The sequence below is a fragment of the Lepisosteus platostomus genome, unplaced genomic scaffold (assembly GCF_059453375.1).
Source record: "Lepisosteus platostomus isolate fLepPlt1 unplaced genomic scaffold, fLepPlt1.hap1 Scaffold_32_H1, whole genome shotgun sequence".
Lineage (NCBI taxonomy): Eukaryota > Metazoa > Chordata > Actinopteri > Semionotiformes > Lepisosteidae > Lepisosteus > Lepisosteus platostomus.
In genome coordinates this window covers 595,640-619,674 of record NW_028291660.1, presented here as the reverse complement: position 1 = coordinate 619,674, position 24,035 = coordinate 595,640, and the positions used below count along the sequence as shown (strand labels likewise).

General features: G+C 42.9%; 9 non-coding genes across 9 annotated transcripts; 5 read left to right on the top strand and 4 right to left on the bottom strand.

The window, feature by feature from the left end:
- The first annotated feature begins 125 nt into the window (after nucleotides 1-125).
- On the top strand, nucleotides 126-267 carry LOC148634476 (U4 spliceosomal RNA). Its single transcript, XR_015933618.1, has one exon. It is a non-coding gene; the product is annotated as a U4 spliceosomal RNA (small nuclear RNA).
- Nucleotides 268-1,026: 759 nt separating this feature from the next.
- On the bottom strand, nucleotides 1,027-1,141 carry LOC148634475 (U5 spliceosomal RNA). Its single transcript, XR_015933553.1, has one exon. It is a non-coding gene; the product is annotated as a U5 spliceosomal RNA (small nuclear RNA).
- Nucleotides 1,142-1,532: 391 nt separating this feature from the next.
- LOC148634474 (U5 spliceosomal RNA) lies at nucleotides 1,533-1,649 on the bottom strand. Its single transcript, XR_015933527.1, has one exon. It is a non-coding gene; the product is annotated as a U5 spliceosomal RNA (small nuclear RNA).
- A 391-nt stretch (nucleotides 1,650-2,040) lies between these two features.
- Nucleotides 2,041-2,157, bottom strand: LOC148634473 (U5 spliceosomal RNA). Its single transcript, XR_015933551.1, has one exon. It is a non-coding gene; the product is annotated as a U5 spliceosomal RNA (small nuclear RNA).
- An 8,836-nt stretch (nucleotides 2,158-10,993) lies between these two features.
- On the top strand, nucleotides 10,994-11,075 carry trnas-gcu (transfer RNA serine (anticodon GCU)). Its single transcript has one exon. It is a non-coding gene; the product is annotated as a tRNA-Ser (tRNA).
- Nucleotides 11,076-12,038: 963 nt separating this feature from the next.
- trnas-uga (transfer RNA serine (anticodon UGA)) lies at nucleotides 12,039-12,120 on the top strand. The gene has a single exon. It is a non-coding gene; the product is annotated as a tRNA-Ser (tRNA).
- Nucleotides 12,121-13,509: 1,389 nt separating this feature from the next.
- Nucleotides 13,510-13,591, top strand: trnas-uga (transfer RNA serine (anticodon UGA)). The gene has a single exon. It is a non-coding gene; the product is annotated as a tRNA-Ser (tRNA).
- Nucleotides 13,592-21,700: 8,109 nt separating this feature from the next.
- trnar-ucg (transfer RNA arginine (anticodon UCG)) lies at nucleotides 21,701-21,773 on the bottom strand. Its single transcript has one exon. It is a non-coding gene; the product is annotated as a tRNA-Arg (tRNA).
- Nucleotides 21,774-22,966: 1,193 nt separating this feature from the next.
- Nucleotides 22,967-23,040, top strand: trnan-guu (transfer RNA asparagine (anticodon GUU)). The gene has a single exon. It is a non-coding gene; the product is annotated as a tRNA-Asn (tRNA).
- The last annotated feature ends 995 nt before the right edge of the window (nucleotides 23,041-24,035 follow it).

Below are 24,035 nucleotides of genomic sequence, written 5' to 3'. Positions count from 1 at the left end.
TGGTGCTCTTTTCTTTGGGGGGCGGGAAGTGTCCGGCCGCAAATATGAAGCGTTACAGCAACGACATGCCATGAGACGATTGATAACGATTTCCATAGGATCCACGCGGTTGCCTGGCAACCGTCAGCTTTGCGCAGTGGCAGTATCGTAGCCTGTGAGGTTTAGCCGATGCGCGATTATTGCTAGTTGAAAACTTTTCCCAATACCCCGCTTCCGCCGGTTTGCAATACAATCGGCGAAAGCAATTCTTGACAGTCTCGTCAGAGACTGAGCAAGGTGTTTAAAGACAGATTTTGTCATGGTAACATCATGGTAGAAAGAAACAAGCTTGTTACGTCTCAACAGAAACACTCTTTAGCTCTTTCAGCGTTATGCAGAGAACAGCGTCTGTCGAGATCACTTTTGAGTCAGCGCGAAACGCCGTGTGCTGTCAGTTTGATTTCATATTGCTCGTAGCGGCGCCCGGCTTTTGTCTGTCAAACGTTAGGTTGCCCTTCTTCATGCTGCATCGTCGGCATGAGTGGAGCTTTTTAAACGTCTGTATTTACTGCGCCTCATAAGAAATCGTTTGTCCCCGTTCAAAACAGATTGTGCGATGTCCTGCAGCGTTCGCAAAGCAAACCTTTGACAGTTTGAAAGAGGAATTTATTCTGCTTCCTGTGCGTGCAGTAGTTACAAAGTTGAACGTCTTTATACGATCTGCCGCAGATCTTACAAACGAGCCAGTGGGGCCCGTTCAGCTCGGGGCTCATCGCCTGCGGCTCACGGCTTGCGAGCGTGCCCAATCCGTGCGATAACTCGGAAAACACCCGGCCACACTGTGCCGGAAACGACGCACTCTGGGAAGCCGCTATGCAAAGCGAGGTCCCAAGCTCCCCTGCGGCCGGACACTTCCCGCCCCCCAAAGAAAAGAGCGCCAATCAGACGGCCGGAGATCGAGGACTCGCGGAGCAGACGGCCACAATCACCATTACAAGAGCGATTGCGAACGTGCTTGTTTTCTCTCTTTGACCAGCCCAGCTGCCCGCGACCCGAAAGCAGGAAATCACAAAAATTGCAGGGAACTCATTCGTGCTCCTCTCCACGGAAATCTTTAGTAAAAGGCGAAAGAGTTGTACGAGATGAAGAGAAACCAGAGTGCATGGCTGCACAGCTGCAGGAGCCCAGGCCGCCTTCAAGGCCTCTGCCCTGCCGGTCGTGGTTGGCAATACACCTGGCCTTACAAACGAGCCAGTGGGGCCCGTTCAGCTCCGAGCTCATCGCCTGCGGCTCACGGTTTGCGAGCGTGCCCAATCCGTGCGATAACTCGGAAAACACCCGGCCACACTGTGCCGGAAACGACGCACTCTGGGAAGCCACTATGCAAAGCGAGGTCCCAAGATCCCCTGCGGCCGGACACTTCCCACCCCCCAAAGAAAAGAGCGCCAATCAGACGGCCGGAGACCGAGGACTCGCGGAGCAGACTGCCACAATCGCCATAACAAGACCGATTGCGAGCGTTTTTGTTTTCTCTCTTTGACCAGCCAGGCTGCGCCCCACCCGAAGGCAGGGAAGCACAAAAATTGCATGGAACTCATTCATGCTCCTCTCCACGGAAATCTTTAGTAAAAGGCGAAAGATTTGTACGAGATGAAGAGAAACCAGAGTGCGTGGCTGCACAGCTGCAGGAGCCCAGTCCGCCTTCAAAGCCTCTGCGCTGCCGGTCATGGTTGGCAATACACCTGGCCTTACAAACGAGCCAGTGGGGCCCGTTCAGCTCCGGGCTCATCGCCTGCGGCTCTCAGCTTGCGGCCGTGCCCAATCCGTGCGATAAGTCGGAAAACACCCAGCCACACTGTGCCGGAAACGACGCACTCTGGGAAGCCGCTATGCAAAGCGAGGTCCCAAGATCCCCTGCGGCCGGACACTTCCCGCCCCCCAAAGAAAAGAGCGCCAATCAGACAGCCGGAGACCGAGGACTCGCGGAGCAGACGGCCACAATTGCCATAACAAGAGTGATTGCGAACGTTTTTGTTTTCTCTCTTTGACCAGCCAGGCTGCGCCCCACCCGAAGGCAGGGAAGCACAAAAATTGCATGGAACTTATTCATGCTCCTCTCCACGGAAATCTTTAATAAAAGGCGAAAGATTTGTACGAGATGAAGAGAAACCAGAGTGCGTGGCTGCACAGCTGCAGGAGCCCAGACCGCCTTCAAAGCCTCTGCGCTGCCGGTCGTGGTTGGCAATGCACCTGGCCTTACAAACTAGCCAGTGGGGCCCGTTCAGCCCCGGGCTCATCGCCTGCGGCTCTCGGCTTGTGGGCGTGCCCAATCCGTGCGATAACTCGGAAAACACCCGGCCACACTGTGTCGGAAACAACGCACTGTAAGGCACCTTGAAGCGTGCACCCCCAACATTCTTCTTTGCACATCTGTGAAAGGTAAACTCTTGAGCAAACTCTGAACCAGCTCTAAGGAAACTAATCCGATTAGACGTTACTTTGACTCATCCTTTAAGGGACCCTTGATAATTGGAGAAATCAATGATTTCGAATGAATTCTGTATGCGTCAAAAGACAGCTATACACAGAAAACATGCAGGACACTGCTCATGATGTTTCCCGAGCCGAAACACAGTGCGTTTTTCCAAGCCATCTGACAAAGCCCGCCCACTGAAAACTGCAGCAGATCGTGTAAAGACGTTCAACTTTGTAACTACTGCACGCACAGGAAGCAGAATAAATTCCTCTTTTCAAACTGTCAAAGGTTTACTTTGCGAACTCTGCAGGACATCGCAAAATCTCTTTTGAACGGGGACAAACGATTTCTTATGGGGCGCAGTAAGTACAGACGTTTAAAAAGCTCCACTCATGCCGACGATGCAGCATGAAGAAGCGCAACCTAACGTTTGACAGACAAAAGCCGGGCGCCGCTACGAGCAATATGAAATCAAACTGACAGCACACGGCGTTTCGCGCTGACTCAAAAGTGATCTCGACAGACGCTGTTCTCTGCATAACACTGAAAGAGCTAAAGAGCGTTTCTGTTGAGACGTAACCCAGTGGGCAAAAGATGTATAATATACGTCTATTAAACGCATACCTTAGACGTCTAAATGTGGTCTGCAATTCGTCTAGAATGAAATTCTAATATACGTCTATTGTTATACGTCAATTATACGTCTATGATTAGATGTTCATTATACGTAAATGGTTGGAGTTCTATTATACGGATAAATTTAGAGGACTATTATACATATATGGTAGGAGTTCCGGATAACTTTAGAGGACTATTCTACGTATATGGTTGGAGGTCTATTATACGGATAACTTTAGAGGTCTATTATACGTATATGGGTAGAGGTCTATTATACGGATAACTTTAGAGGTCTATTATATGTATATGGTTAGAGGTCTATTATACGGATAACTTTAGAGGTCTATTATACGTATATGGGTAGAGGTCTATTATACATCAAAGTTAGGTTTTACAGGTGTAGAAACTAGTAAATCAACCCAATGATTTGGTTTAGAAATTTATTCTGAAAATACACATTCACACCTGAAAAATATGTATTTCAAATTATACATTGTATACAATCAATCAACAATCAACATATGGGCAATAATCATAAAAAACACAACTAGTCTTAAACTTCAGCTACAAATTCTGGTAATATGGCAATATACAGTATAGTAACGGCAAACACAAACTAATTACATTAACACACTAACTCAAAACCACATTTTGATTCAAATATACATTTTAAAATGTACAACTTCTATATTTCCAAGAAAAAAAATATTACAATGGAAGTTAAGACGATTTTTGTCCACTATTTGCAAACCCTGTGTAATTGTCCTAACAGTTAGAACCAAAAACCTAGTATTTTCAGTGTCCAGATCTCCTGGCCCCCTGCCTTGCATATGCATTCTTCAAGTAACACATTGCGTGCTCCTTTATTTCTTTTTCTGCTGATTTAGGGCGGGACTTCAGCACCGCAGCTAGGAGAAAATTATATAATATTACTTCCCAAATTAATGATGATTAATATCTTCTTTAGTATAATCTAAAAAATGAACGGTTTACTAAGCTCAAAGCTGAAATAAATGTATAAAATTTGGCTTGCATCATAGAAGTTGAGCAATAAAGTCTGTCCTAATTAAAGAGTACCCAAAGTTTGAAAGTACAACATAGAATAAGAATAGAGAAACGGCAAAACGATTTAGTGTCATCTTCCCCATTCACACCATTCCCCATTTCGAATGAATTCTGTATGCGTTAAAAGACAGCTATACACAGAAAACATGCAGGACACTGCTCACGATGTTTGCCGAGCCGAAACACAGTGCGTTTTTCCAAGCCATTTGACAACGCCCGCCCACTGAAAACTGCAGCAGATCGTGTAAAGACGTTCAACTTTGTAACTACTGCACGCACAGGAAGCAGAATAAATTCCTCTTTTCAAACTGTCAAAGGTTTGCTTTGCGAACGCTGCAGGACATCGCACAACCTCTTTTGAACGGGGACAAACGATTTCTTATGGGGCGCAGTAAGTACAGACGTTTAAAAAGCTCCACTATTTTTATGTGCCATTTTTTGCTTATTCACTTACTATTTTAATCAAAATAATATTAAGAAAGATCTGTATGTATTCAGATAGTATTATTATTGTTCATACTTACTCGTCAAAAGAGGATTGCTGAGATATTTGCGGATATACTTCTACGTTTGAAAAACGTGTCCAAAATGGTGACCAACGAATACTAGCAATGCATTGTGGTATATAACCGGAAAATATGCTGGGTTCGATATTTTCTCAACGTATGCGTTTATTAATGTTGTCGATATTATGGTTGAAATTTAACATTGATAATACATCGCGGCTATGTGCCCCCTGCTATGAGCTGATGTGCAATTTTAACGCATGCAGTTAGTAAGGATCGGTCACTGTTGTATGGTATTATATACAGTATAATGACATTATGGAATAGGATGGGGACAGGCCTGGCATCACGGGGGGAGGGAGGAATGTCGCCCCTTCAGTTTTGGGCAAAAAGATGTACCTAACTTACCTAGGAGTATACGGCACTCTGCACAGTGTACGAAGTAATTTTCGCAGTAATTAATTTATTATATTTACTATATTTATTATACACGTGTAAATTAATTACTGCGAAAATAATTTACTTCGTACACTGTGCAGAGTGCCGTATACTCCTAGTTGCGGCACACACGATACATACAGTAAAAAGCCTCAGGCACTGTGTTAGATGTGTTTTCGACGTTATATATGCGTTTATTAATGTCGTCGATTTTACGGTTGCAATTCGACTTTGATTATACGTCGAGGCGACGTATATATACGTATAGCCGTATTTTCGCCGTGAATATACGTATATTCGACGAATCAGTGCCCACTGGGTAAACTCTTCAGCAAACTCTGAACCAGCTCTAAGGAAACTAATCCGATTAGACGTTACTTTGACTCATCTTTTTACGCTAGGGTTAGGGTTAGCATTCCCACACTACTTAGACACTTTGTTTACGCTCAGTGCTTGATTTTCGGAACTTCAGGATGAGTGGGAATTTTCTCCTATCTGTCAATTCTGTTTTGTTTTGGAGACTCTTGGCTGCCTATGTTGTACAGTGCAGCGTGAAGGAAACATTTTCCAAAACTGTCAGCTCAAAAGTTGTAAGAAAACCTCTCCAGCTGCTTTAACTCTCTTCATTTTTGTCATTTAATGTGACACTCGATGTATAACTGGAGCCTCACATATGCAAATGGTGAGGCTCCAGTTCGACACCCAGTTCAATACCACTTTACAGTAAATGACAAAAGCATGGCAGACTGTGCCGGACCGGCAGATTACTTCCGCTTATTTTTACCACATTAAACAATGGAAATCCAACCACTTGCATTTGTGACACTTGATTTTGGCTGCACCTAAGACACTCTTAAATCTTCAAACACATTTCTCTTCTCCCGCAACACTCTTGTCTGTCGGCGCTATGTGGCAGCGTAGCATGACAACCCATCTCACCACGGAAAGGAACCTAACAGCTTTGGTAAGAGAGGAGAAAAGGACCTGGCCCGTACGCGGCTCAAACCCGCAACCTTGGCGTTACTAGCACCACCATCTAACCAACTGAGCTAACCGACCTCACAACAGTGGTCCTCTCTGTGCTGCAAAAAATCAAGCTCAGGGAATTTCTTTTGTCCTTTGAATAGAAAGCCGTGTAATTCAGTGTACGGGCTTTCTCGTGCAGTTTCATAGTTCTTGTAACCCAAATCCTACACTGGCCTGAAGTGCCCCCCCATTTCACAGCATTTTTCATCTGATTTAAAATGTACCTAAAGGAGAAGCATTATTGAAGACCATCAATTACCAAGAGCTTTTGTCAAAGGTTTTGGTGGTCATTTTTAATGACCACAGAGCACTATGACCTCGGTTTTACATCTCATCCAAAAGACAGCGCCCTTTTTCCAACACAGCTTCTCCATCACTATATTGGGACATTGGGACCCGTACAGACCTCAGAGTGAGCGCCCATTAACACCACTTCCAGCTGGAAGCTTTGTTTTTCCCTGTAGCTCACCCTCATCCTGGTACTGACCTGGCTCACACCTGCTTAGCTTCAGTGGGTTTTCAGTTGCGAGTTGCAAAAGTTGGGATACAAGTGTAGCGGCAATGCTTGTTAATAAGACAGAATTAAGCGTTGGTATGCTGTCCTAAATGAAGCCCCATCTCACCCCCCATCTCTGTGGTGCAGCCACAGAGAAAGTATTCATGCAGACTGATTTAAGTTGTTTTCTTTTGATAGGGAACAGCTCCCAGACAGGGATGCACTTAGCTAAGCCTGGCTATCATGATCAATGGTCATCCATTGGCGCCTATCTGTCTAGGGAGTGCTGAATGGACATCTGGACTGCATTCTTAAGTGTCAAGAGTAAGTGACTTATATCTCACCTTGACCAACCAATCAGGGACTGGCAGGGCGTGGTAATACCACGTGGGTCTCCAATGCCCGCCAAACTCTCAACCAATCAGCACACATCTGTGTCTTGGTCAAAAAGGGAGCGCAAGCTCAGATCGGGGCTCTCCTTGGCCATTTTCGCGCATCCTCAGAGACAATCACGTGACAACTGCTGTTGTCTGCATAGGGACTTGGACTTTGTTCTAAGCGCGAGGCCAAGCATCCCGTACGTACTCAGAATTCTACTAACGTGAATGCTCCGTTTGATCAACGGCAGCCTACAGTTGGACCCTCGCCGACAACCTGAATAGCTTATTCAGAAGCAGCGCTGGACCGGGAACGAACCAGTTTCTTCCCAGGCAAAAGAGTGACTTGTGAGGACTCGCGGTCACACTCTGTGCATAGAGACTTTCTACTAGCCAGCCGGACTGCTGGTAGATCCCCTCGGAGCAACGACTGCCCTGCGCGCCGCAGTCAGATTCCTCCGCCCGTCCTACTCCGAGCTGCACCTTGACTGGTTGGCTGGTAGCCAGAGGACGCCGACACAACGCCCATTGGACAACCGCTGGAACAGAGGCTGCAACAGAGCTTGTCAGCTGGTTTGGTGTTCGTGCCGGGAAATTCCAAATCCATACACAGTGGATAAGTTAACCCCATGTTCTACATTGCGTCTCGAGAATTCAATTGTACCTCAACACAAGTTGTTATCAATTTAATTCATGAGTAATGTATTTACTTCCGAGTTTAGAGTAACAATGGGTAATAACACTGATTAGCGATTTGGTAACCGAACGATATATATTGACATATATTCTCTGTTGTGTATCTCTTTGTGTTTGCATCTCTTCGAGATTATATATCTTGTATATTGATAACCCTCACAGTAAGGTCTGCCGCTCGTATCCAGGCAGACTAGTATATGTTTGGTGCACAATTTATATTAATAAATGTATCTCGTGTATTGAACCCGTGTGTGTGCGTTGTTAGTTGTTCTGGCGATTGATTTTCTAAAAGCCCCAACGAACAACCTCGTGATTACTGCTACAATTAATAAGTGTCTCAGTAAACCCATCAAACCACTACATTTAATGGCGTCCCTGGGTGGGCGAGTTTAGAATGAAATGAGACTCAATCGCACAGAATAACTGATGTTGCTGTGAGTTCAAGTTCAGCACAGCACCGTGGCTTTTATACGCGAATACCGGGTGTGCTGATAACTGCGTAAAGAAATCCCCCTGTTTTCTAGCGTTTAGTGTAACGTGTGCTGATTGGAAATCCATCTGCTCGGGTGTTTAGATTCCATACTGTATTTTGGTAAAAGGAAAAAAAGTAATACTCTTAAAGTTTCTCTGACGTAATGACAATGGCTGCTAAAATGTCTGAAGTGGAGTCGCTTATAAGTACTATTTCTAGCGACGACAATCCTGGTTACTGGAGCGGTATCGAAAAGTTGAACTTTGATGATATTGAGAAGCTGCAAGTAGATTTAGTAGCTAAGGTAGCGAACCAGCTTAACACAGGAGGGTCTGTGAACGCAGTTCAGGTCCTATCTAGTTTCGCCTTAAATCTAGCTAAACAGCTGGAACTGTCTTTGTCCGAGCTGACAAAGTTTCAAACGCTTCAGGGAAAGCTAGAAAGATATAAGGCGGAGCGAGTTGAGTTGTTGGATATAATCAGAGAAAAGAGAGTGAAAAGTGAGGAAAGTGAAGACAGACTCAGGGAAGTTTTAGGTAAATTAGATGACCTGTCTGCTAGAGAAACTGCGGCTGAGGTAGCTAGGAGAGACCTAGAAGCGAGCTTGAAAGAAAAAGAAAAAGAAATTGAGAGTTTAAATGAGCTCAGCCAGGAAAGGCAAAAGGAGTTAGATGCTGCTGTACTGGAAGCAAAACAGGCTAGATCCCACTTACATGCCAGCCCACCTAGCAGCCCGGAGCGCTCACCCAGGAGGTTTCTCCCGGCCAGGGTCTGTGGTCGGATCGGCATGGGGGAGATCGCCGAGTCCTGCGCGAGACGCAAGGGCGATTCAATTCAGGCATAGACCCCCTGCTCCTGATCACGGCCGTCTCCCTGCCCACGGAGAAACTGTAAAAATTAACCTCCACTCCCTGAGGCAGTTAGCCAAAGATGTAGAAAGGTTTGACCCGACAGTGTCAGGGAATAATGTGGAGACCTACATTGATGAGCTGAGATATACTTTGCAGTTTATGCCCGAAGCGTCCGAACAGGAAAAGGCTATGTTAGTAAGGAAAACTACCAGCCGAGCGGTCCACGAGTGGATGTCTAGACAAGGACCTGAGGTCTGTAATAGCTTTGAGGAGCTGTGTCAGGCAATGATCGGAGAATTTTCGGCTTTTATAGATCCCATATCTGCCGTGGCCACAGCGCACCATATTAAGCACGAAAAAGCTGAAGCCCCTCGCGACTATTACCCCTATTATATAATATTTTACTATTATATAACTTGTAAAATATTACCCCCGGTCCATTCTCTTCCAAAAGTGAGAAACACCTGTTTTCTACATTTTGTCTGTTTTAAAACCATATCTCTTTAAACCAAACCAAGAGTTTGTCTTTTGCACTGATATTCTGATTCATTTCAATTTCAAAGAAAAAAAAAACATTATCTTCCAAAGCATCATAAAATTGTCCATTCTTCCAGACTCTACTTCTCTCTTGTAGTAGTACAGCAGACCTTTCCAGGTGAGCAGATCACAGAGTCCGAAATATGCTTCCTCCATCAAGCAAAGTACCTGAACATGACTCGGTCTTCATAAAAGCGCCCCTGTAATAAAGAAATTAAATCCAAAATCAAGAGGGCAGTTGCCTACTGAAGTTCAAGAAGTCATCAATTTTAACCTAGCAACACATTAAAGGCTGCATCTATACAAGTACGATTCTAGAAATGCTCACCAGATTACGTTTTAAGAAAGAACTGCGCCTCAGGTTCCGCCGAGATCTTAACTCGGATGGCAGGATTCAGAGTCCGGAGTGCGGACTGATGGCGCACGGAGGGTCCACATACTGTGGATCCTTCAGTTTTCTTCCACGTGTTTAAACCGCCAGCGTGTGGCTCTCCTGTCCCCGTGACCTCATTGCTCTGCTCTCGCCTCTGTGCAGCCGAGCCCGACTCATGGTAAAGTGGAAAAAAATATGCCCTCAACGTGGGATTTACTCTGGATCGAGGATAGATGTCACCTTTTTATCGTTGAACAGGATGTATGTGATGTGGCGACTAGGTTCAATTTTGTATCCTTTTAAAAGATTAAGGACTGGGGTGAGCGGGATTTATCACCCTTTCAGCTAAGAACCCGACGTGAGCACCGTTTAAGCTGCATAGACTCGGTCGTTTAACTCTTCTCCATTAGCAGGGTTAAGGTTAAAGAAAAATAACATTGCTGACTTCTTTTTTTTTTGCCAGCCGCGAGCGCTGATTAGCGAGGTTTGTATTTCATGTTTTGCAAGTTGCATCCATTTTAAGAAAAACAAGTCGTTCAAGACAGGAAATGAATACTTGCATTTAATTAAGTCTAGGCATATGCGGTTGTCCATAATGACCAGTTCTGTTCGAGAACACAGCACAAAAAAAGGCACCGCTGGGATTCGGACCCAGGATTTCTTGTTTACTAGACAGGCGCTTTAACCAACTAAGCCACGGCGCCCCGGGAGTACTGTTTTTTTGCAGCCACTTGGACACACCACTCAGACACATCTGCATTCGGTGTGTGCTCCGCCTGCTCGCTGAGCAAGTTGCCACCTTTACATACAATAGCAACATCGACACCAAGAGAAAGGATGACAAATGGCTTTTATCTGGAACTTTTCATGTCCAAGGAGCTCAATGTGCTTTCTGTGTACAACAGGGCCACTGAACTCCACACTGGCCACTGAACCACAGCAGTGGCTTGCTGGCTTGACATCTCCCAAGGAAAATGTTGAAATCGCATGTGGAACAGGAAAAGGACCCTCGAGTACGAGGGAAAAAAAAGAAAAAGATCATCTGGAGCGTGCCAACCCGTGTCTGGACAGCCCAGTTTCATTGACGAGGTGGCCGAGTGGTTAAGGCGATGGACTGCTAATCCATTGTGCTCTGCACGCATGGGTTCGAATCCCATCCTCGGCGCTCTCTATGTCTGACACGTGTGCCTGTTAGATGTTGGCCCTCCTTCTGTTTGCTCCAGTACTAGAGCTGTACATTTTCTAGCGGTGGCTGAACATGGTATAGTAGGCTAACGTCGGTATCGAGCAGTGGCAGTAACAGTATTTACGTGCCGCTGCTGCCAAGTGGCTCTGGGTTGAGACCGCATTTTCACTTACTTGCAGCACAAACGGAGAAAGCGATTTTTGACAGTCTCTCGAGAGACTGCGCTAGGTGTTTAGGGATAGACTTTGTCAGTTCCCCCTGGGATGATGGCCTCTCAAATAGTTTGTGATTCCTCTAGACGTTTATACAGTAGAAGCCTGCTTCGTGGCTTAAATCCAAGCTAAGGAAACGAGTTAGAGGTCTGATGCAGAACTGGACTGTATGTGTGAGGAAAGCTGCCCCCTTCTGTTCCATGTCGACCGAACAGAGGACTGTAAAGGATACGACCAAGAAACTTTAGGATGCTGGTTGGAATCCAGCTCCAAAGAAGCCCCTTTGGGTGTTATGTCATGAAAAAGTAAGAACAGAGAATCTCCCTTTGATCAAAAGCGCAACAGAACTGTTTTCCGTGGAGCAGGTTTCAGACCCGTAGACCTGTTTTATTTGTATGGCGTTCGTAAGCGCGCAAAACAAGGACAATTCCTGCGTCTAACACGAATGTAAATGCTTTTGAAAGTGCAGTGTGGTGCAGCTTGTAAAATCCTTGTCCACATTTGTGGTTTGTTGATGTTTTTTTTCTGTCTGCCAAAGTTGCATTTTGACATCCGGACGGTGAGACTTTATCATTTGAACGTGAAGCCAGCCTTAAACCCTCTGAGGCGTGTCTGTCTGCCGGCATGTATCTTGTGAAAGGTATTTTTTTTTTAACGGAGAGCGACTTTAAAAAGGTTTCCGCAGACACCTCGCACTCCGGAGGAGGAATGCGGCGGCGGCGAGCTCGCTGTAGTTGTGGCCGAGTAGTTAAGGCGATGGACTTGAAATCCATTGAGGACTCCCCGCTCAGGTTCGAATCCTGCTGACTACGGCGTCTGCTGCACGTCGCCTTGTGCCTGTGTGGCAAAGGCGAAGTGCCGCTTCTCCTTTCCTGGTACTATAAAAATGCTACATCGCTTGGTCCTGCTTCCATGGAAAGCAGTTCTTCAGGTAATTCTACTCTCTTACCAAAGCTGTTAGGTTCCTTTCCGTGGTGAGATGGGTTGTCATGCAACGCTTCCACATAGTGCCGACAGACAAGTGTGTTGCGGGAGAAGAGAAAAGTGTTAGAAGATTTAAGAGTTTCTTAGGTGGAGCCAAAATCAAGTGTCACAAATGCAAGTGGGAAGATTTCCAATGTTTAATATGGTCAAAATAAGCGGAAGTTATCTGCTGGTCCGGCACAGTTTGCCATGCTTTTGTCATATACTGTAAAGTGGTGTCGAACTGGGTGTCGAACTGGAGCCGCACCATTTGCATATGTGAGGCTCCAGTTATACATCGAGTGTCACATTAAATGACAAAAATGAAGAGAGTTGTAGCAGCTGGAGAGGTTTTCTTACAACTCTTGAGCTGACACAGTTTTGGAAAATGTTTCCTTCACGCTGCACTGTACAACATAGGCAGCCAAGAGTCTCCAAAACAAAACAGAATGGACAGATAGGAGAAAATTCCCACTCGTCCTGAAGTTTCCAAAATCCAGCACTGAGCGTAAACAAAGTGTCTAAGTAGCGTGGTAATGCTAACCCTAACCCTAGCTGGAGTTTGAGCAATCCAGCACTGAGCGTAAAAAGATGAGTCAAAGTTACGTCTAATCGGATTAGTTTCCTTAGAGCTGGTTCAGAGTTTGCTCAAGAGTTTACCTTTCACAGATGCGCAAAGAAGAATGTTGGGGGTGCATGCTTCAAGGCGCCTTACAGCTGTAGGGAGTGATTCGAGACGATTCGTGGCGTGTGCTCGTTCCCATGTACCGTACGCCCCGGGGTGCAGTGCTAGGATGACGTACAATACCACTTGGGCACGTAACGGCGTTATGTGCAGGGTTTTCGTTTGTTCGTTTTGTTTTGCTCTGCTTTGCTTTGTTTTGCTTTCCATCGCGTTGGTAAGAGCGTAAATAAAAATGCGATTCCTGCGTCTACCACTAATGTAAGAGCTATTTCAAGTGCGACGTGGTGCGGCTTTTCAAATGCTTGTGGGCATTTCTCTGTTGTTGATTCTTTTTTTGTGTGTAACAAAGTGGCATTTTCATGTCCGGACGGGGAGACTTTATCATTCCGACATGAAGCCAGCCTTAAACCCTCTGAGGCGTGTCTGTCTGCCGGCACGTATTTTGTCAAAGGTATTATTTTTTTTTAACGGAGAGCGACTTTGAAAAGGTTTCCGCAGCCACGTCGCACTCCGTGTTAGATTAAAGGAGGAATGCGGCGATGGTGAACTCGCTGTAGTCGTGGCCGAGTGGTTAAGGCGATGGACTTGAAATCCGTTGGGGACTCCCCATGCAGGTTCAAATCTTGCCGACTACGGCGTCTGCCGCACGTCTCCTTGTGCCTGCGCGGCAAAGGTGAAGTGCCGCTTCTCCTTCCCTGGTACTATAAAAACACTAAATAGCTTGGCCCCGCTGCCATGGAAATGAGTTCTTCAGATAACCACACATCTTGCGTTCGCACCTCTGGTGTTCTACTTATGCCTTTGAAAACCTAATGAATAAAACTGAAAGAACCGACACAATATGTAGGTGCTCGTAAAGCATGCATTAAAGAACTGTTAACAGCAAGGGTTTCAGTGGGTTAACTGAGGAGAAGGCGTGATCGCTAATTGTTGACTTTTTATTTGGTGTTAGAAACACTCTTACTGTGCATGACGTGCAACAAATTTAGCCACAGAAATTGCATCACGCTTTCATGTATGCTATTGCAGACACCAACGTTGCCTAGATAGAAAACCGAAATAGCCGTGGGTTTGCTTGCTGGTCTGAAGGATCTCTCTTCGAATCTCTATCATTTGTCAATGGAAGTAAAAGGTGCTGCAATCTGATACGTTCAGAATCAAACCCGCAGCTGTTGTTCGACTTTATTTCTTGACTAATTACAACTGAGTGTCGCATGAGCAGTTACGTAAACTTGTCTGATATATTTGAACACAAATGCCGTTCTTCAATTAAAACTAACAGTACATTGTCAGGGACATTCAGTTCTATACAAACAAGAGACAGACAAGAGAACATTTAGTATATAATAGACAGAAAGAGGTTCGAATCCTGCAGACTACGTTGTCCACCTCCTGTCGTTGTGTTTCGGCGCAAGCAAAGAAGCGCGCCTGTTCGGTGTTCCTGGTGGTTTTAAAATGCCAAATTGCTTGTACCCGCTCCCTTGCAAATAAGTTCTTCAGCGTCCGCGAATGGCATTTTACAGCTGGAAGCAGATGTCGACGCTTTTTGCACAGAGCACCAAAAAAGCGTCTTTTTTGAAGGCCCGGGTTCTGAGCATTGGTGGTTCAGTGGTAGAATTCTCGCCTGCCACGCGGGAGGCTCGGCTTTGATTCCCCGCCAATGCAGTGGCTTTTGCAGCTAGCTGCTCCATCACTTGCATCCCCTTGCAACTCGCAACTGAAAACCCACTGAAGCTAAGCAGGTGTGAGCCAGGTCAGTACCCGGATGAGGGTGAGCTACAGGGAAAAACAAAGCTTCCAGCTGGAAGCGGTGTTAATGGTGCCGGCGGTGGGGCGCTCACCCTGAGGTCTGTGCGGGTCCCAATGCCCCAGCATAGTGACGGAGACACTGTGTTGTAAAAGGGCGCTGTCTTTTGGATGAGATGTAAAACCGAGGTCACATCGCTCTGTGGTCATTAAAAATGACCACCAAAACCTTTGACAAAAGCTCTTGGTAATTGATCGTCTTCAATAATGCTTCTCCTTTAGGTACATTTTAAATCAGCTGAAAAATTCTGTGAAATGGGGGGCACTTCAGGCCAGTGTAGGATTTGGGTTACAAGAACCATGAAACTGCATGAGAAAGCCCGTACACTGAATTACACGGCTTTCTATTCAAAGGAGGGCAAAAGAAATTCCCTGAGTTCGATTTTTTGCAGCACAGAGAGAACCACTGTCGTGAGGCCGGTTAGCTGAGTTGGTTAGAGCATGGTGCTAATAACGCCAAAGTCACGGGTTGGTGCCCCTTACTGGCCAGGTCCTTTTCTCCTCTCTTACCAAAGCTGTTAGGTTCCTTTCCGTGGTGAGAGGGGTTGTCATGCAACGCTGCCACATAGTGCCGACAGACAATTAAATGACAAAAATGAAGAGAGTTAAAGCAGCTGGAGAGGTTCTCTTACAACTTTTGAGCTGACACAGTTTTGGAAAATAATTCCTTCACGCTGCAGTGTACCATATAGGCAGCCAAGAGTCTCCAAAACAAAACAGAATTGACAGTCATATAATGTCCATTAACCCCGGTTTTAAACGCAGCATCATGTCTGCCATCATAAGAATATGAGTCCAATATTTTAGAATATAGTCAGAATGACTTCTAACCTTAGCTGTGGTGTCTTTAATCCCTATTGCTCAATGCATGGTGTACGTACTGCATACATGTGTCTTGAGAATGAGGAATGGGCCCCTGAGACAGTCATTTGCCTGTTTCACAAATGATCGTATTTTACTAGAGATTCTGTTTGGGATTCAGATGTGCATTCGGACAGCAATCCCTTTCAAGAAATGATATGTTCTGGATGAGGTCAAAGGTGCTAGAACACTGTATTTAGGATGTGTTTGCAGTGATTGTGTGTCTCCTGCTTCAACGCAGTGATATATAGATGTGCTCCTGTAATTTATTGGTACATGCCCAGGGCAGTAAGTAGTCTGAGGATTTATTTCCAGACGGCATAGAGCAGTGAAGCACTTCTACTTAAATTATTACATTATACACAATTTGAGTTCATTTTAAAAAGTAAAAGGTAATGAAAGGAATGCATTTTCATAAGAAAGATAATACCGATATGCATGTGATAATCTTCCTTATATCATGTAGTGCGTCATTTGGACACTTTGTGGGCTTGAAATACAAAGAAAATCATGTTCTATGGTACAAGATAAATACAAAACTTAATCATTTATTTTAATTAGATTTGTTTATAAAGCATAAGCAATCATTTATTACATTAATATATGTGAAAATGACATTTTAGCACCATAATATTACATACAGGTCTCTAGCTTCAACACAGTGATATATATATATATGCTCAGTGATTTATTGGTACATGCCCAGGGCAATAATCAGAATTAGTATTTATTTCCATACGGGCTACAGGTAATGTTGTGAAATACTTCAACACACTGGATCGCAGATTTAGACCCCCTGCACTCTTACTCCTTAAAAACCAAAGAAATGAAGATATGTAGCAATCACATTGTAACAGGGGTGACAGTGACTTAATGCTTATACTACTGGACTTCTGGTACCTTTAGGGTACGGTGTTCCCTGAAGGGCTCTCAAACCCCGCATTTCAGATGCCTAGCTGTATTGCTGATGTGTTGCACCTCAGAATCACTTTTAAACCTTACCTCTGGTATCTTTAATCCCTGTTGCTCAACGCATGGTGAAAGTATTGCATAAATGTGTCTGAAAATGAGCAATGGGCACCTGAGAGACTCATTTGCCTGTTTCACAAATGATCATATTTGACTAGAGATTCTGTTTGGGATTCAGTTGTGCATTCTGACAGCAATCTCTTTCAAAAAATGATTTTACCTTATCGCGGCTTTGCCCTTCTTGCCTTTTTGGACAATATCTCCATCTTGTGGTCGTTGTTGGTAATGTCTAGACAATATCTCCATCTTGTGGTCGTTGTTGGTAATGTTTTCTTATGCCCTTTTTTTATTTCAATTCTCTATTAGATGATTCTAGAATCTCTACAATAGAGTTGAAAACATCAGTTTTATAGCAGACAATATGACATTATTTATAGTCCAATTAGAAATTTATTACCCTGTTTTTAACATAATAACAAATTAAAACTAAGTTTGGAACACCAGGGAACATAAAAAATGATTTTTAGGAAAACCATGAGGTTCTCTGTGTCCGATGCCTGCAAGGGGAGAAAGCTAGAATCCTTTGATTTTTCCAAATTTGAAAATAAACATCATATAACAACAGCTTTCATTCCTAGGAGTGAAAAACAACCATTTTTGAAGACATATTAGTTTCTAAAACACTACAATAAAGTTAAAAACATCCATTTTATATTACATTATTTTTTGTGAAATAATTAAATTGGCTTATTTCTCTCGCATTAAATTGGCTACAAATGCAAGAATTCAACCAGATATTCTTGTAAAATGTATAATGTTGCATTGCAGTTAGTTAATGTAGTTAGTCCATAGTCAGCAATCTAAACTTTATTGTTAAGCTTTAATGATTGATGTTGTACCAGTAACCTTTAGAAATACTATAGTACTTCACAAATGCTTTGTGTGTTTGGAAACCTTTTGAGTAAAAGCCTTATAAAAATAGGTTTAGTTTTTACAGGACATCACAAAGAAATAGGATGGTATAATTCTTATAATTGCTTAGTGATTGTATTTGGAAGATTATGCACTAAACAGACTTCAGGAATGCCAGTGGATCATTGTGCTATTTGGAATTATTCCAAAAATCAAGTGACCTCTTTGCTGTAGTATTTTTAGTATTATTTATTTAGTATTAATAAAGAATAGATTTATTAAAGTCGTGCGATGTGCAAGCGGGATATGTAAAATAATTTAAAATAAAGTTTTTTATTATTGTTATAGAGAAACATGATCAGATTTTCCCTGGTTCAGAAAAAAAACGATTAAAATCTGTAATCTTTCCACTTGTATGTCATCAGACATTAACGAGTACAACCCCCCTCTCTGCCGGAGTGCTGGCTGTGACGAATTAAACCAATTTCACAGGTGTTTTCAAAGTAGGAAGTACAGTGTTAACTAGTAGATGGCCTCCTCAATGAAATCGCTTCAACATGCTAATGCGTTGGTGTAACAGTCCGGGCGTGGCAAGCTTCCAATGTCAACTCGACTCGATTGGAAGACAATGAACGTATTTTAGCCCTAAATGAATTAATAGCAAACATGGTTTACATAAAAGACATTTTTCCAAGAAAGTTTATAATAATACAATCTATAGTTGAAATCTGAGCCTAAATATAAAGAAAAAAGCATTTTCAGAGAGCAATCACGCTGTGTTTATGTAGAAAAAGCGATTAGGTTTATGAGCAATCTAATTACCTATTCGCTTAAAACGCTATATAAAATAAAGTTTATTTAAAGATGAATGATAAGTGTCGCAGTTTTAATAATTTTCGTAGTAGGGCTTGGACAGATTCCAAGTGCATTTTTGCAATTTACGTTGCATTGTCCAATGTGATGTTGTAATACAGTTTAGAATACAGTAAGTCTAAACTGTATCAGCTTTATTTATGGGTTGCAATTTAGAAAAAGTCAAAAACCGCACTCAAAATCCAATTTAGAGCTTTCTGGCAAGAGGAGACACCCAAATTATAATGTAACATGCCACTGTTTGTGCATGAACAAAGTTATACTGCAATTTTCCTTAGATACGCGATTAAAAAAAATAATTTTTTTGAATCCCCGGCCAAACACATTCCATAAGAATCAGCGCTTTTATACAGTATATCGCCTTTAAACACGCGTTTACGATTTAAATCAAAACTCGATTCAAATCAATATAAATGTTTATTTTGTAACGCATAGGTGACTATTCATTGTTATTAAAAAGACGTAAATTCGATCATGTTGTGATATTTAGAAATATAAATTTGTTTTGATGCGAGTGAGGTTTTATTTAATCTCTGACCAAGGGAAATGTTTCATTTTTTCAAAGAAATGTTTGTTAAAAATTAAAGTCATAGTTCCATGAGATTCAACCACAGACCATGTGACATAGGAGTCAGGAACCTAACCCACAGCACCACCAGCGCAGTCACATGCTGAGGGCTGAAAAAGCACTACAGAAACATTATCGACTATAAAATAATGTAATTAGGCACAGAAGAAGTTTACAGCACAGTACAATAATAAATGCTGACCATGACTTTAGAAGCATAAATTACCTTACACTCAATTTAAACACAAGCTGTCTTTAGCCCTCTAAGCTGGTTCATACAGAAATGTAGAGAACCAGGCTCAGAACACACAGCTTCATTAGCGAATACATATGCAGAACAACTAGAGAAGATGTTTTACAGAGGATGGATTTTTAGAAACATCCCATCAGTGACATCACTGAAGTCAACTCCTAGGTAACTGTCGTGTGGATAGTTTCACAAGAATCAGACAAAGGTTTAAGCATCGCTTATTTTAGATAAAACTGCAAAAAAACAACAACAACCCATAATGTACTTCTTTGCGGCTCTGTTTGCCCAAATCATATATTCACAACGTGAAATTAGAAAATAGTATTACGTAACCAAAAACCGCAATATGGAAACAGAACCTGTGTAATTGTTGACAGATGATGTACTCGTAACATTTTTACAAGACGAACTACAACATTTAAAAAATGACTTGTATGTACTTGATATCTCTAATCAATCCACTGCACTGCATTAAAACAAAACAAAAACTAAAACGCCCTGGGCATACCGTTTCGCGCTTCTTATCAGTTGCTCAAAAGCAATTTGACCGTATGAAATGCATAATATAAACCTAGAAACATATACGTGAGGAGTATTTACGTAGTATCGGTGTCAAGACATACCTCTCAAATACTGTAAATCAAGTTAAAAATATCTCAAGACCGATTCTGGTCATAATGAAACCATGTTTCGTGTATGTTTTCTTTAAAGTACCGAGACCAGCCATATACTGTATGTTTATGTTCCAAAATTAATATCGTTTATGGCCTTCACACGCGTTGCATTACGCTCCTATTCTTTTTATGCTCAGGCACTAAGATTTCCCTTCAGTGGTAAAATTCCATATAAATATTCAATACTTAAACGGGCACAGTTAAGACATTAAATATACATATACATATACAAACTGTATACAGTACAGTTTGCATACGGTAATATGTTTATGTTCCTAAATCAATCTCTTTTATGAGCATGTGAAAGGCATGGTGAATCGATTCTCAAAAATAACTGTACTTTGCATGATTGGAAAAAAATGCATGATTGCGAAATGCTGTGGTGTTACTTTTACAAAGAAGGTCAGTGAAAAAAATAATGTGGACCAGGGCAATACTTTGAGTTTACAGCTTGTCCAAGGTCATTTATTATTAATACTATTAGTAATATCTTCATTAAAGACTGATGGCTACAGCTCAAACATGAGAAGTTGAGCTTTATTAGCTCCACCTTGCGGAAATTCCGGATACTATTATTTTGCTAGCGGTATTTACCGGTAACTCGCGGTATTTACCGGTAACTCGCGGTAGACTGCGTACAGCGTACCGGAAAATAATGCAGTATCGCCCGCACATTTTGAATGGCTGCATCTGTAGCAATCATATTGTAGCAGACACTCATTTGCCTGTTTCACAAATGATCATATTTTACTAGAGATTCTGTTTGGGATACGGATGTGCATTCTGACACCAATCTCTTACAAAAAATGATTTTACCTTATCGCGGCTTTGACCTTCTTGCCTCTTTGGACAATATCTCCATCTTGTGGTCGTTGTTGGTAATGTCTAGACAATATCTCCATCTTGTGGTCGTTGTTGGTAATGTCTTCTTATAGATAGATACTTTATTGATCCCGTGAGGGAAATTGCAGTGCAACAGCAGCTTAACACACACAACACAGCCACAGTGTAACGAATTATATAATAATAGTACAATACTGTATATATACTGTATATATATATATGAAACAGAAATAGAAACAGAAACAGGAATCGCTTACTCACCTGAAGAATCTCTGTAGGAATATATAGCATTTATCAATGGAAATAAAAGCTGCTTTAATACAGTGCATGTTCAAACTCAAACCCTCAGCTGCTGTTCTTGTTTGTTTTGGGACAAATTGCAACTGAGCATCGCATGAGCCGTTACGTACCCTTATCTGTTTGGCAATTTCAAGGGAGGAGTTAGGTCAGAATGGGTAGGCTGCAAAACAACAAGTAAAGATTTATTCCAAGATGAAACGTTGTGGCGGTTTTCTTATCTTTTCAGCATGGACTAAACTTTTACGTGTTCCTTATATGCTATATATGTATATATTAGCACCAATGTCGTTCTTAAAAACTAACATGAAATTGTCAGGGACATTCAGCTATATACAAAGACGAGACAGACAAAGTAATAATTCTGTATTAACGTGGCCTACATATTGACGCAATGATCGAACTAACTGACATGTTCTGATTCACATCCCCTGCAGTTCATGCCAATTAGAACAATAGCAATGCTGAGTCCTCCCCACCCTACTGAGCACAAATTCAGCTGCTCTCCAGTTCTGTTCTGCATGTTTTTTCATTGCAATTGAGCTCGGAGCCGGAGATGATCTCCATACAGTTCTGTGTTAACTAGCCCGCACTTGCGTGCTAATTTACGGGTTGTGGCAGATGCTTTTCTATAGTTCATATACATGACGGCAACCTGTTACCGAGGAACCTGAGAGGTTTAAAAGCCTCACGAGCCAGGCAGGACTCGAACCTACAATCTTCTGATCCGAAGTCAGACGCGTTATCCATTACGCCACTGGCCCATAGAACATGCGCTTGCACTCCACCACAGAGAGCTCTACACTGCTACTAGTAGTACACCTCCCCATCTAAATTTTCACAGCAAGAAACTTGTGTTTCCTACTATTTTTATCAGGTTTAAAATATCATCTCCTTAAAACAGAAAAAGTGTTGATGTGTCGTGCTGAAATTCCGATTGATTTTGAATTCAAAGAAAAAACGTTTTCTTCCAAAACACCGTGAAATTGTCACATCTTGCAGACAATAGGTGTATTCCATGTTGAAAAGAGAAAAAAGAAAACAATGGAGCCTTTTACAGGTGTGAGGCTTCTTCAGGTGTGAGAAGACCTCACGGCCGAAACGTTGTGTTTCCTTTCTTCTCTTTTCAGCATGCAATAAACCTATTACTTGTTCCTTTGCAGCCGAGGCATGCTGACATAGCTACCCAGCTGAACATCTTGCAGACTCTACAGTACTTCTCTCCTGTAGAAGTAAAGCAGGGCTTGCTGGGTGAGCTTTTGCTCCGGTAAATTAGGTCACGTGTCATGTTAAATCACTTCTTCTAAACACAACATTTGCTGGTGCTAGCTTTCCCCATGAAAAGAGACATTTCCCTTACAGTACATGACATATCGTTTTTATTCTATCAATAAGTATAGAAATTAAACAAAAGAAAAAATGGTGTCGCCAAAGAATGCACAGCTCTGTCGCCTTGGGGAGGTGTCAAGGGCATTGAGCTCCTTGGACATGAAAAGTGCCCGATAAATGCCATTTCTCATCATTTCTCTTGGCGTCAGTTCTGCTATTAAATGGGACGGAGGCAACGGGCTCAGAGAGCAGGTTAAGTGCACACCGAACGCAGATGTGTCCAAGTGTCTGTAAAAGCGCGGTGCTCCGCTGGCGCTGTTCCCTAGTGGCTTAAAGTGCCCGCCTAGTAAGCAGGCGATCCTGGGTCTGAATACCAGCGGTGCCTCTCTCCGTGTCTTGTTGTGCCGAATGTATCATTTCAGACAAACATGTACAGCTTGGTTCAGTTTAATGCAAGAATTCATTTCCTTTCTGGAATAACTTGTTTTTGAAGAAATCCATACAGCTTGTGAAAGATGAAATCCATTTCTTGGTTGTCAGTGGAAAAAGATTGCCGGCTGCAAGAAGCGCAAGTGATTGTTTTCTTTGACCATAAACCTGCAAATGTAGGGAGCACAAGCGGCCGTCAGTCTCTGTGGCGCAATCGGTTAGCGCGTTCGGCTGTTAACCGAAAGGTTGGTGGTTCAAGCCCACCCAGGGACGCATGTCTCCGTTTTTCCAATGTAAACATCATCACCGCTAAAGAAGATGGCGCAGAAGGCTCCACAGTCGAAACGTTGTGCTTCTTTTCTTCTCTTTTCAGCATGGAGTAAACCTTTGCTTGATCGTTTGCAGCCTACGCATGCTGACACAGCTACCTTTCTCTTAACGCGCCTCAATCATTATTCACCAAAACCATCAGCAGAATGTGTCGCCTTTGTGGTGATGTCACTCCTCTGCTTCACAAATGTCCTTAGTGACGGACCATTTCTTTCTGCCATTTTTCCGGAGCGGTTATTGATTGCTCCATCATTTCCCTCATACTTTCCATCCCTAGATTGAAAAAAAAAAAACAGAAACAGGCTGACAGGACGACAATCAAATTGCAAAAACTCATCAAAGCACTCGATAGAGTATTTGAATCCACAAGTAGCTACGAGCAACTTTGTCCTGGCTTGCATGAAAGTCGGAAAATGTCAAAAAGAAAAAGATGGTGGCTTTTTCATATCTGTTCTTTTATTTTTAGTTCGTTGGCTCTTCTGTCCATTGTCCTCCTGCCTGGCTCTTGACCTGTGACTGTCTGAACGCACACATTAGACTTTCAGGCGGGGGATTTGTCCTGAGCCTCTGTGGAAGACCCACCCACCCCCATAAATAACTGCTCTAGAAACACATGAATGCAAAACTAAACCACAGCTTAAAGATGAGCTCCAACTCAGTGCCATACTAATGTAAACGAAGTAATACTAAGACATGTTCTTATGGATTTGTCTTACCTTGAGATATGTAATTGGATTTCAGGATTAACTTCCTCATTCAATGTACTGGTGATTCTTTGCCTGGTCAGTACCTGGGTGGGAGACCTCCAGCGAACAATTAAGCTTACTGCTGGAAGTGGTGTTAAGAGACTCTTAGGATCTTCCAGAGGTGTCTGTCCAATAGCACTAGTTGCCTTAGAGCTGGCTCAAACATTGCTCAAGAGTCTACCTTTCACAGAT